General features: G+C 44.3%; 1 protein-coding gene across 2 annotated transcripts in view; it reads left to right on the plus strand.

Moving 5' to 3' along the window:
* The window catches only part of cdkal1 (CDK5 regulatory subunit associated protein 1-like 1), a 239643-nt gene that overhangs the window by 197118 nt on the left and 28050 nt on the right, over positions 1–14475 (plus strand). The gene's annotated exons all lie outside the window — the stretch shown is intronic.

Below are 14475 nucleotides of genomic sequence, written 5' to 3' on the forward strand. Positions count from 1 at the left end.
GCGGCGGCGGCGGCGCGGGGAGTCGGCTCAAATGAGAAAGGTAAACGCCGGCCCACCTGGAAGGAAGGCCAGCTCGGGCGATCGCACCCTTTATCGCACCGAACAATCCGGAAGAAAAGCTAATTTTTTTCCCGATATAGTTTTTCTCACCGGAGCGTCCCTGCTACGTGAAGTAGCGCCGCGCGCAAATTCATTTGGTTTTAGTTTACTCCTTCCTTAGTTTAGTTTAGGTACGTTATCCAATCACTCTTGGAATAATAAACTATACATAGAATTTACAGCCTTTTCTAATCCCTTGCTGTGTTTACCACCGTAGCTTCCCTGAAGGGCCCAGACACGCTCAGAGAAGAAATTGTCAATAGCCTGAAAGCTAAATACTCAGGTTTGCATCAGAATTGCCTTTTTCAGGGAGGGGACGCGCTTTACGGGATAAACTTGGCCAATTAAAAATATTAGAGGCTTGAAGGGATTTCATCCAAATGCTCGCCATGCCGCCACCGCACTGCACGTGAATGCGATTCAACTGGATACACACCCGTTGCCAAGCGCTGCCGTTCAAACGCTGCAAAATAATCAAACGGTAACGTTCCTGATAATGTCCTGCGCGCCCGCCGTTCCCGTCTTGAACGCGCACCTGACGACAGCACATTTATAGCAGCGAGATTTCGTCAGCTTCCTCCGCACGCCGAGGATGGGTTTCGGAGGACCTTCGATGTTTTTGCGGAAATATAACATTTACATGCAGGAGGTTCTTGGGGAACTGAGATTTTCCAAACGTGTGAATGAGAGAGGCAGTGGTTGTGTGTCTCCGCCACATGTATGTATGTATGGCTTTACTCACCTGCACCGAATGAATCAATGTCAAAACATTCAGGATCTAAAGTCTCCTCAATTCATTTCAGGAGTTTTAAATGTAAAATCTGCATCTCGCAGCTCAAAATTCATACTCACGGGCTCAGCAGTGCCCACGGTAATGCCCAAAATTCTGTTAAAATGGATGATGGACTCGTGATTGACGAAGAAAAAGTCTGTTTCGACGTCTGGCCGAGTTAAGAGCTCCATGTTCAGATCACCTCTCCGTGAACGCCGAACAAGCGTGAGAAAACAACCTTTGCATTTCTGAAATCAAATCATCGAAAATGTGAACGTCTGACACGCCGTCCGTTCGTCTGCAACACATTTCAACATGGACCGAGAGACCATTTTAAAAAGTTTTTAAACAGTTGGCAATTTAAAGTTTGGGAAAGACTGTCCTGATTTCAGTCTTTATTTTGCCTCCCCTGGTAGCCGTTATTCTCGGCGTCGGGTCTCCGTCGCTGTCGCCTCCATCACATCCCGGCTTCCTTTCTTCTCTCTTTAGCTGGAAATCAAATTTCTCTCAGCCTTATCAGGTCTTCTGACAGATTTCCATTCATTTCGTCCCTTTTTTTTTTTTTTTTTTTTCGGATTCGCACGTTTGCGACAAGTCGGCGGACGCGACCTGCTTCAAAGGTCACGAGGCGGCTTTTAACCCAATCAGGCCGGAGAAGCGCATGATCCCGGCCGTCTCCCACAGAGCCGCCGGCGTGGCCTTCCAGCTCTTTTTTCTTTTTCTTCCCGCTTATCAAAAGGCATACATTCATCGCTCTCCTTTCTAACACGACGGCTGGAGGGCTCGCCTTGAACGGCAATCAGACGCGTCGGCCAGATAGGCCTCGTCCATGCATGTATGTATGATTTGTTGTGTCTTCAGGTGCAGCCTCCGGTCCTTATCATAATCACGCTCTTATTGCCGATGTATTATTTCGAGCCGCAATTATAGATTAATGCGGATGTACAGATGTGTGCATTACATCTTCACTCATTCTACATTCCCAGTGCTCGCTCTCTCACTGACACACACACACACACACACACACACACACACACACCCATCCTAAAGCCTCAAGGGCCACAGGGACATAGCAGACAATCAGCTTACAATCACAGGGAACCCCTGATTGATGCAGAAGTTGCTTGAACACACACTCACACACACACACTATCTCAGACACATGGGCTCAGTAATGCCCACGGGCTTGGTAATCCCCCAACAACACACACACACACACACACACAATTTTTAAGCGAACCTGTCATTGGATGAATGAATAAAAGTGGGATGGAGCGTGGCGTCGGGATGGAATTTCAAATCCGCGCTGCCGAAGGAGATATGATATCATACATGATCGGACCTGAGCGGCTCAGAGGCCACATCCGGCGTCGACAGCCGTCTGAAGCACCGACACGCGGAAGCAAATTTTAGATACGACAGTGTTTGGTTGAGATGAAATCATGCCACCTCAGCAAGAAGAGCAAAAAAAAAAAAAACAAAAAGAAGGGTGACTCACTGGTGTACTCGCCGTGTGATCTTTAATGCTGATTTATTTCTTTCCTTTTTGGCTTGCTGAGCTTCCCTGACTGGACTTTCTTGCAGGGAAACACCAGTGCCAGGAGGGCTAGAAAGACTCGCTGTCGATACGGCCTCGGCGGCGACAATTACATGTCATGTTAAAGACGTGTTTTGCCCATAAAATGCATTTCCAAATGCTTTCATTGTGTTTTTGGAAATTGTAAAAACAGTTTGGAATCACGTCTACCGGACACGTTTCCTGCAATTTTCAGGCTCGGCACAAAATGCCGTTTTAATCGGTCGAGTGGCGAGGCAATTACGTGATATGACTTTGGCTCGCCGGCGGCGCTTTCAGGGAAACATGACGCTGATTCGACACGCCCTGCTTGTGGCATTTTATCAATCTTACAACCCCTGATGCTAATATCTAATTTAAGAGCCGCTTGTTTGATTTTTTTATTTTTATTTTTGGATTATTAAATAATTATCGATATTATATGGATATTGGGTTTATTATTTATTATATCTTAAATGCAATTAATGATTATGAAATAATTAGTCATATTTTATTGATATTGTATTTGTTATTAATTATATTTAAAGAAATGGCATTTATCAACTCGGTTTTCATCCTATGCTCTGCGGTTTAAATAGATCTGTGCAGATTCTTGAGATTTGTGGCAAATGTGTGAAAGTAAATCAAAGCTTCGGCTTCGCCGTGCGATTATTTCTGTTTTGTGACACCAAGTAACCCGCTAACTGATGCTCCTTCTTTGTGCGGAGAACTTTTTTGATATTTTGATGTGATTCATCCCTGCGCACGTGACACATAGCAGCTATGGGGAAACTTAAGAGTGTGTGTGTGCACGCATGTTTGTTTGTGAGGCATCTATCCGTCACCTTTGACAAACGTGATGTGCAGTGTGGTCGCTGTGGGTCGACGATGCGATCAAGTGCTAACCCAAAGCTTGACACCTAACGAGATGCTTCGTATGCATTCAGGGAGAGGAAGACCATCAGGCTGCGCGGCATCAGATCTTTCAAAATGTCATTTTTGTCCAGTCTCTCTATCTGACACTGTAAGTAGGACGATGTAATGTAAACGAAAGGTCAACCAACATCTGTAAAGAAAGCCGTCCTCCTCGTGTAGCCGCGTGACGCCAAGTCGTTCCCATGTGAAATTAGTTTTAAAGTCGCAGACTTTCTTTATGAATACATTGGAAACGGCGACGTAAACATGAAACTCCGTCATAAACCGAGGACCGGCTGTAGTGGACCGGCCTTCACGTGCTCAGAGTTCGGTCAGATACCGACATGTTCGGCGCCCCGCTTTTCAACACGTCTTTATCGTCATTGTGCGTCAAATCTTGAAAACGTGTTCGGGGTGCAGCGTCCGTGGAGGAGTTCTCAGGATTTCTCATTTAATAATAATAATAATAATAATAATAATAATAATAATAATACATGGGATTTTTATAGCGCTTTTCATGACACTCAAAGACGCTTCACAAGTAAAAAACAGAAGGAACAGAACATACAGAGAATTATTGGGAAGAAGTCCATAATTGCAGAGTGTGGCGATGAGCGCCAGTCCAGGGACGAGCGGGAGGAGCTTCGCCGGTGTGCGGCTGAGTGTCGCGCTGCTGCGAGGAGGCAAGTGTTGGAGCTGGATGTCGAAGATGGATTTTTGGTGGAGGGAGAGATGGTGGAGCAGGAGGAGCAAGGAGATTTCGGCCGATGGAAATGCCGTCTTGCTAGGCACCATCGGGATCCGGAGTTTCGAGAGGCTGGCCGGCTAGCTAGCTAGCCAGTCAGCTCAGGTCGGCAAGCTAGTTTGGTAGCTTGCTGGAGATTGTCCAGGTGAGCCTTTGTCTTTGGTTTGGTTGATTGGTTTGAGAGCGGGAAGCGGCAGCCAAACGCGCCAGCGTCCTCCCGCCCGCCATCTTGCAAAAAAACAAACAAAAAAAAACCAAAACAAAACAGAAAGATGTGGTCAATACTAAGTCCGCTTTTATTCAGGTTGGCTTTCGAGGGCTCGGCAACTTTACCGCTCAAAGAGACATTTGGATTTGTTTCCCCACAGCAAAGAAGAAACTGGGAGCCACGCGACCCTTTGGAAAGTTAAAATGAATTAACATGGCATGTAACCTTTCATATTTTTTTTGCCTTGATGCTGTATTTCCTAACGCACTGCGGACAGCAAAGTACAAACTCTACACTTTCTACACTGAGCATGTGACGATAAACACTTCGAATGCATAAACAAAATGTGTTGCATTGAACAACTGCAGAGAAATCAAATGACATTTCTGCATGCAATGAAACATTTTGAGCTCTAAAGAAAAGACGTTTGGTTGAAGGTTACTGTAAAGAAAAATACTCCATGTCTATCTGAGTCCTTGTATTTATGAAAAAATGCCAAACTTAAATGAATCACCGGCAGCAAAACCAAAAACACTGTCCTCTCTTTCTGCGCTGACATCCTTTTACTGAACACGTTTTATTTAGATGTTACAGGATCGCTATAATCTTCAAATTTAAAATGACATTTTCAAAAATGAAAAAACTAAAATAAAATATATCTTAATTAAATACTTGTTGATTAAAAGCCAGACGGAGCCCCGTCAGAGGGATCTTAGAGTCGGGTTCAGCGTGTCGGTACGTGACGCTGAACTTTTCCAGCAAGCTAGTAGCTGATCATTCATGCCAATGGTTATTGATCGGGTGAGAGGCAGGGATCACCCTGGATCCATGATCAGTCCATCCGTCCATCCGTCCATCCATCCATCCATCCATCCGTCCATCCATCCATCCGTCCGTCCGTCCGTCCGTCCGTCCGTCCGTCCGTCCGTCCGTCCGTCCGTCCGTCCGTCCGTCCATCCATCCATCCATCCATCCATCCATCCGTCCATCCATCCATCCATCCTCATTCACTCGTCAGACAGACACATACAACCATTCAAGAATCAATCAAGAATCAAGATTTTTAATTGTCATGATGCAGGCGCAATGAAATGTTGCAAGCTCCCTGCTGGGAGCGTGTACAGATTTTTGTAAAATAAGTTAAAATCTGTACCGTGATCCCTCGCTATAACGCGGTTTACTTTTCACGGTTTCGCTACTTCACGGATTTGCATGGTGCATTGTGTTCTGCATTCTGATTGGCTAAAAAGTCACTCCGCTTCTTCTCTACCTGTGCGTCAATAACGTTGCAGTTTAATATGTACACGTACGTAAAACAGCTTGACAAATTTACATGACGTACGTGCAAATTCTCTTGCAATTTCCAGTTTCTCTAAAACCCATATTGTTGTTAAAATGCTCTGGAGCGACAAAAGCACCTTGCAGGGCCCAAAAGGCAGCGGAAGATGCTATCTATGGCAGATAAAGTTAAACTTCTGGACATGCTAAGGGAAGCTAAAAGCTATGCGGCTGTAGGTCGGCATTACGGAATGAATGAATCTTCCGTTCGTTCCATAAAGAAGGAAGAAAAAAACATAAGGACGACAGCAGCGAGAAGTTTTAATAAGGATGCAACAAGGGTTGCAACTGTCTGCAATTTTTTTCATAATCATTTTTAATTTTCTCCCGTTTAATCCAATGACTCGGGTCGCGGAGGGCGGAGCTAATCTCCGCAATTTGAAGCCTTCTGTTCACATTGATGATTAAAATTATTATTTGACAGTACAGTACAGAAGTTATTTGTTGAAAAAAACGTTTCTAAAGTACAGTACTTTTATTTGTGAAACAAATGATTGAGCCCGTAAAATGGTTTGTTCTTTCTTTTCATTGTATAATAGAGTATTTAATTGTTTAATAATTGTAAAAAAAAAAAAAAAAAAAGGTTTCTACTTCACGGATTTTGCCTCTCATGGGTTCTTTTTGGAACGTAACCCCCGCGAAAAACATGGGTATACTGTATACAATAAAATTTTCAAAAATTCGAATTTATAATTTAAACAATCAATTAAAATCAATCTCCGAGAAATACATCCGGGCAACGTTTTGATCCTTTTTGGACTTGAGGAGGAAGGAGCTGAAGGTCACCCAGCCGGGAACCGTCTTGCTGTTGGAACCAAGTTGAGACCCTTGACCGTTGATTTTATCGTGTATTTCCACAAGATCGCACTGACCTGCTCTCTTCTAACCGCTAATGCTACCTTTATCATTGCCAAAACGTCTAGCGTTCAAAAAATACAGAAAAACTCAACCTGCTCGGCAATTACGGCGCAGCACAAGGCTGCCTTTTTCATAGAGGAAGGGTTATCCGTAAACTTACCTTTTCCCAAGGTTTTGAACACAATGTTACATTTTTAAAGGAATGCCAAAGCGGCGGAAGGTCACAGTAATTTTTCACATCTACTTTTCGCGCCTTGTAAAATTATCCGCCCATTGACGATTTCAGTAGGAGTTGAAATATGTGCATGCAAGAAGCAGGACATTGTCAAGTTTGTGCGCTACAAAAAAAAAAAAAGAAAAAAAAAAACTTTTTTACGCTGAATCTGTTGTGGCTAATGGAGAAGCACAGAAAGGTCAAGGAAATTTCTGCTAAGTGACTTAAACACAGCAAAGGCAGAAAGAAAGCCTTTTATATTTATATAGTGCTGCAAGAGACTGTTCCCAGCTGTTTGCACAAAGTATTGGCCCAAAGTCACACTGACTGCAGGAATTTGCATTGAATCCAGTGTCACTACAAAGCCCATTTCAATAATTTTATTTAATACTAATAATGCAACACACTGATCAGGAGTCTCACACACACACACACACCATCATCTTGAATGGTCCGGGTCCCATTTGTAGTTTTTCCCTATCAAAGGTTTCAAGAAGTCGGCAGTTGCACAAACACGGTTTCTAAATGGACACCATAGATTATCGGAGGTCGACGTATCAGATTGTAAATTTGACCTTGGCTCTGATCATATCAATAATGACTCAGTCTACTTTCTGTAAAAGCGCCTTTCAGCCGTACATATGAGAACATCGACCTGATATCGCTGCACTTCTGATAGCGCCCGAGCACTGAGTAATGAACGCATTGTTAAAATAGCGGCTCGAGCGAGACGGAAAGAGACGCTTTATCGCAGAGCCTGAGAAAACGAGCTCCGGCTCCGGGCGCCTCGACCTGGACCACCCAGAACCTTCGCCCGAGTTTACCAGCACAATTGGAGAAGGAAAACTTTCATCACGTTTCTGTTTGTCATCGTGTGTATGTGTGTGCGTGTTTGTGTGTGTGTGTTTGTGTGTGTGTGTGTGTGTGTGGGTGTGAACGGCCATTCTATTAAAGAGAGGACGGAATGAATGTCGTTTTGGGTGAACATGTTTGTTTTTTTTTTTTTTTGTTTGTTTTTTTGAAACAGTGACAATGACCAAAAGACAAGAGGCAGAGCTGGAGGTCCCAGAGATTAAATTAGATTAGATTAGAATCATCTTTATTGTCATTAAACTTGTAAGGGAGTAACGAAATACAGTTAGCATCTAATCAGAAGTGCGTATGTACAAATTGTGCGGTATTTACTGGTAAATGTATTATTAAACAATAAATGCAATTTTCTTTTTTGAACATCACATTGCAGTTCAGTCATTTGGAAGATGCTTTTATCCAAAGCGACTTACAGGAAGTGCAATTCAGTCACCGAAGATCGTCGGAAGTCAGAAGTGACCACTCGACCAAATAGCCCCCTCAGAACCATATATATATATACATTTCTTCCTTATTTTTGGGGGGTAGTGGAGACTGAGTGTGATTAGTAGGGCAGTGCTTGGAGAAGAGGTATGTTTTTCAGCTCACGACGAAAGATGGGCAGCGACTCCACTTTTCTGACCTTTTTTGGGAGTTTGTTCTATCACCGAGGAGCCGAGATTGGCTCGACCACTGGCTGGACCATATCCTGGAGATAAGATGGGCCGTCCCGTCCACCGCCCGGTGGGCGACCACCAGGGTCTTGGACTTGATGCTGGCGGCTACCGGGAGCCAGTGAAGGGACGTAAGAAGGGAAGTTGTGTTGGAGAATTTTGGGCCGGTTGAACACCAGGCGGGCTGCCGCTTTCTGAAGAAGCTCCAGAGGCACCGGCAAGGAGGGAGTTGCAGTTGTCCAGATGAGGACTTTACAGCTAGTGCAAGTAGATGAAGATGTGGAGGTTCTCTTTGGGAGTGACCAGGATGGAGAGGATCAGGACTGAGTCCATCAGATGTTTTGGAGAGAAGGTCAGAGATGGTTGGGTCATGGACAGAGGAGGGAGTCAATATATTGGTAGACGGATGCTGGAATGGGAGGTCTAGAGGAAGACCTAGGAGAAGATGGATGGACGTGGTAAGAGAGGATATGAAGGTAGCTGGTGTGAGAGAGGAGGATCCAGAGAAGAGGGTGAGATGGAGAAGGTGGATTCACTGTGGAGACCCTGAAGGGAAAAGCCAAAATGAAAGGAAGAAGAAGCAGAAGAAGAAGAAGAAGAAGCAGAAGAAGCAGAAGAAGCAGAAGAAGAAGAAGAAGAAGAAGAAGAGTCCCTAAAACCCTTTGCCACAACCGACATCTTGTGTCAAAGCCTCCAGAAAAAACTGAAGTATAACCATATTTGGTTCTAGATACATGATTAGACCTGACTCATTAAAAGGAAGAAGTTTGGGTCTGATTGAAAAGGATCTGACAATTCCGCTAATCGATGAGAGCTGAATGTAATGCATGTGCGACAGGCGCTAACGGGAGAATTTAAAACCAACTCCTTATTGACCCGTGTGTCATACACGGCAGACGGATGCCTATACGATATATTAATGTGTATTTCATAGGTGTTTATCGAATGCAATTTCCCGATCCGGCTGGAGCGGCCAATGTAGTTAGTCCTCACTAGTGCTAAGAAACATTAGTTATGCAGTAAATATCAATTTTCTGCAAATTATATACTACTCTTTATCTCTGCTGCTGCTGCTCAGCGTCTTCACTCGAGTCCCAAGGCTTTAACGGAGGGTCACAAGCGCCTGGCGTTTGGGGGAAAGTGGCGCAGATTCATCCACGCGCCCATTAATCATTAGCGGAGAGCCAAGTCGTGATTTAGCGACACGATTTTTTTTTTTTCTGTCTCGGAAAAAGACGCCGCTATGATCACGGGGTCCAATCGGAAAATGGTATTTAATGAGCCCGTGTTAATGGTCACTTTATCCCAGCAGCTGATGAAAAGGAATTATTAAAAAAGGAAAAAAGAGCACGTCTTATCGACCCCCCTCGAGGCCGGCTCGTACTAATTTGTCCCTGATCTTTTCATCGCGGCTTTTACACCGCAGAGCTGCGAGGCCGTGTGCCGAGCGGGACTCTTAGCTAACTTTAAATCAGTCAAAATGCTTAATTAAGTCTCGACGCGACGAAACCGGCTCAGCCCGCTGACCGGACCCGGGCTCTCCAAGGTGCACAGCGGTTATTTAATCGACAGATAGTTTGCATTGTTTCCTTAAAAAAGATTCAGAACCATCATGTCTTGATTAGTCTTTTTGTTGACAGTGAACTTATGTGACTTGGGATGGACCAATCATTTCTCACAGTTAATGGGCGCTCCCTGCAGCGAATCAGCCTCCAGCTCCTCTCTGACACCTCCTGATGTCACGTTCTCTTTCACTACGTCCATACATCTTCTCTCCGGTCTTCTACCAGACCTCCTGCCCGGCAGCTCCTTCTACTGAAATATGCAAATGACCGAACCATCTCAGCCCGGCTTCTCTAACCTGATCTCCAAACACATCCGGCGCCGTCCCTCTGGTGGACTCACCGCTGATCTCGTCCATCCTGGTGACCCCTGGAGAACATGGACGTCTTCATCTCTGCTTCCTGTCTTTTGTTTGTTTGTTTAGAAGTTTATTAGGACAGTTTACAAATACATTGAGCACAGAGGCAGAGATGTTTGTACCAGATTGTAGCTCATAGCTTATTTCCATCTGTAGTCCTGGACAATACAAATATAAAACTGTATAAAATAGACAATATATATAAAATAGACAGATAGGCAATAAAATAACTATACGATATATAAACAGGCAATAAAATATGTATTTTGCAAGTTGAAAGTGCTATTGTTGTGATATTGTTACTTTGGTCATCTGGGGGCCATCAGATGTTCCTCAGAAGGGAAACATCTGATGGCAAAATACCCGTCTGGCATTGTTAGCGTTAGCATGTTTGGTGCTCCAGAATCCAATTTTTGACGTGATTTTTTTCTCATTGGTCTCATTGGACCAATGAATGCGGGAGCTCAAACAGGTGATTATTTCATTTTCGGAGTTACTTGAGAACACTTGAGAAACAATTTTTCTTCACAGTGGTTATATTGGATTTATTTTGTCATATCCATGTGCGCTGAGAGCAATTTTATTTAGCTTTATCATTGTTGAAAGACTTACGATTGCTACATTTTTTGATGGAAAAATTCATCCGTCCGTCTGGTACATATAGAGGTATCCTGCGTTCTGGGTCGCGGGGGTGCCGGAGCCTATCACGGCTGGGTTCGACCCGGACCGCTAGCCAATCACAGGGCTGCAATGACAAACGTGCAACCATTCGCTCGCTCATTCACACATCCGGACAATTTAGGGTCTCCAGCAAACCTCCTGCAGGTTTTTGGATGTAGGAGGAAACTGGAGAACCCGGAGGAGACCAAGCAGGGACTCACCGCCTCGCCCCGAGGTGGAAGTAGTTTTTGAATCTTTAATATTACGCAGGAACCAGCATCTCATGCCACTGCTATTTTAAGGTCATGTAACATCATCTCTGTATTTCTTTCACCCAAACAATTCCTTTCACCTATTATAACAATGATAATAATAATAATAATACATAAGATTTGCATTGCGCTTTTCATGGCACTTCATGGCACTGCTATGGATGCCTTCATGCTGTCAGTGTTTCAGGTTGGTTCACATTGGCAGGCAGTATTATTTTAGCGGCTCTGTTTTTTTTGGACCTTTCCAAAATTGCATATTTTTAAAGCATAATTAGGCATCCTGTTTATTTGTTTTTTATTTGTTTGTTTCTCCCCGCCGCCTCATGAGATACAAGGCGTCTCGAGCTAGCGGCGCCACAAAAAAAGCCACAGATACGGAATGAGATTTTGGATGTTTTCAGCGCGTCGCTCCATTATTTATGACACGGATAAAAACGATTGATTACACATTCAAAGCCACGGTTCTCTCATTATCCATGCTATGATTTGGATTAATTAACAATTAAACTCATGATCCTGCAAATCTGTTGTGGATCTGTGCTGCACCGAGGGGTTTTATTCTCTGGATGCAAGTAGGAAGGAAAACTCGCCGTGCAACAAGATGCTATTCGGTATTTTCGGAATCCAACAGATGGGCCAAAACAATTTAGAAACAAGGGAAGCCTCTTGCCCAATGACGGCTGGGAATCCCCCCCCCCCCCCCCCGCAAGCCCCATTTAAGGAAAACCTGTATCGATAATGAACATTTCATGAAACCTTTCTTCTGTCCTGGCACTCAAGTTTCACTGAGCAGTTCATCCAATCCTGCTGAGCGTCACTCTCATTGGTTGAAGTTGTAGACGGCGAACCAGATGTGATATTTTTGACATTTACATCCAACCCAATGACAGGAATTATTCCGATAGGTACTGAATACATATATATATATATATATACAAGGGGTGGACAAACTACGGCCCGCGGGCCACATCCGGCCCGTTGCTGTTTTAAAATCCGGCCCGCCAAAAATCGGTACAGAATTCATACTTGATGTGAATGGTTGAATGATTGGACCAATGAATGCGGGAGCTCAAACAGGTGATTATTTCATTTTCGGAGTTACTTGAGAACACTTGAGAATTTTCCTGAGCTGAAAGACGCAGATTAGCTTTGTGATTTAGCCTTGACTGTGGACATACATGAGTGAGCTGGACGTGAAGCTACGAGGGAAAAAAAACGGTTTGTTCATGAAATGCAAACAAACGTCAGAGCCTTCAAAACGGAGCTGCTTTTATTTTCAAAGCAAATGTCAGACAATGTTCAGACAAATGTCGGAAGAGTCCGATATGTACCGGTAAAAAATGCGTTTTTTAGAATTTTTTCATATGTATAGTATCTTGTGTTGACCCGGCCCGTCTGTCAAATTTTAAAAGTCAGTGCGGCCCCTGAGCCAAAAAGTTTGCCCACCCTTGATATATACAGTATATTTATCAAGTTACTCTGTTGAAGAATCGCATTTTACAACTTATAGATGTGAGACTTCCATCGCACACGTGAGCGGAGATGCTTTTTAAATGAACGTCTGGAGCGAAGGACTTGCAGGGCTGTGACGGTGATCACGGAAGAAGAATAACAATAAGAACAACTTTATGTATCCCGGAGAAAATTGTTGCGTCAGAGTTACAATAATAAATAATAGTAGAACATTTTATAAACAGTAAAAAAATAAAAAATAAAAAAGGGTAGAGTAAGAAATACAAATAAACTATAAAGATTCTTAAGTAACAAGTGAAAACTATAAATGGTTTTAAGGTCTTAAGTACCAAGTGAAAGATAAGAGTATGAAAGTACTGTAGATCTGCTGTCCAGAGCAGGATGCATCAGCATCAGGGTGAAAAGGCATTTATTGGCCATCATCAAGCCGACGGGAAACCCTTTTTTTTCCCCCGACAGTTTAAAGCTCAGCCTTTGCTGCTGAGACTGAAAACTCAGAGGGCCGAATTGAAGCGATTTAAGGCACACGGTCTAATGAACACGCCGAGAGCGCCTTCAGGGTGTGACGAATACATTCATTTCTGCTAAATGCCGGCCAGTCTGAGCTCCACCACTGGTGAGACGGCTCTAGATGAGTCCAAGGTGCGATTTGGCCGAAACACAAATACAACCAAAGTCTCACTCGCTTTTAACGTCCAGGCGTCCGACGTCTGACTTCTGTCTCTGGAAACATTTCCCATGAGGTCTTGAGTTGTTGATGCTTCGACGTGACACGTTTGCCGTCTCAATATGAGCGCATGAAGGAATAAGTTCGTTCATAATTGATGACACTTGTCCTGCAGTTGTGGTTTCGGTCAGGGGGCGGAGCCTATCCCAGCCGTCATTGCATGCACACAGTTACCGGTCTTCATTATTTTGCATGTGTGCCAATGTGGGGATGCAGACACGTATTTAAATGCACTGGATGTATTTTAACTGTACCAAGTGCAGCATCTGTGAATTTGGTCATTTTTTTTTGTTGACTTTACTCAAAGGTCATTTTCCGGCTACTGTTCTTTTATATACGTTGATAAAAGTGAAATACGGCGCATAAATCTCGCCATGGTTCAAGAAACCCCCGTGAAACTCCCTGTTCGACCGACATGGAATCCTTACAACGGCCACTGTTTTCCCCACAGGCGAGGCAAACAAGGCAAATCCAAGGGAATAATTGTTAAAATCAGAGCAATGCTTGTGATTTAAAAAAAAAAAAGGAGAAAAAAATATTTGACTGGACAGTGAAAAGAAGAATAAGGTAGAATCAGGAAGTGAATGCAGTCAGGTTGAGACTCCCGTGTCTTGGCTTTCTTCAATCGAACCGTCGCCTCCTCCCCGGAAATCCGTTCAGGAGCCGGAGGACCGAACGTGACATTCCCCCCGGCCCCCGGGGGCCCGGCTGCCGATCCGACGTCCGTCCCGGGGGTTCGGAAAACCGGGGAAACAAAGAGAGGCGGCATTTTAAATCGTTTGTAAGCGTCCCCGGTGGCGTTCGCGAACCCGCCTCTCAGGTGTTCATATTGATTCGGGCTAAAATCAACGTGCCTTCACACTAATTCCCGTCGACCTCGCGGCGTCTCGGCTTGCGTCCCTTGAGTTCGGCTCGGGAGACGACCGTCCGTGAAGGATCTGGAGGTACATTCAAAAAGCGGGAGCGTTTGTTTTGTTCATTCTATCGACTTCTCTCGCCCGATTTGAGCCGTGGCAGCGTTGCGTCCCTTCCTTCGTATCTCCTGCCAGCTCCCGTAATTATGAATCTCTTGACCTTGCCGACTCCATTGTCGCCACCCCTGCGAGAACCGGATTGCCTCGAGAAATGAAAGGTGCTTTTCTAATGGGAGCTGCCGGGATTTGTTTAGCATTCGAGTATTTATCGTCTCTGATTT

This window comes from Fistularia commersonii, chromosome 11 (assembly GCF_037954325.1).
Source record: "Fistularia commersonii isolate RoL2024-O1a breed Wild chromosome 11, RoL_Fcom_v1.0, whole genome shotgun sequence".
Taxonomy (NCBI): domain Eukaryota; kingdom Metazoa; phylum Chordata; class Actinopteri; order Syngnathiformes; family Fistulariidae; genus Fistularia; species Fistularia commersonii.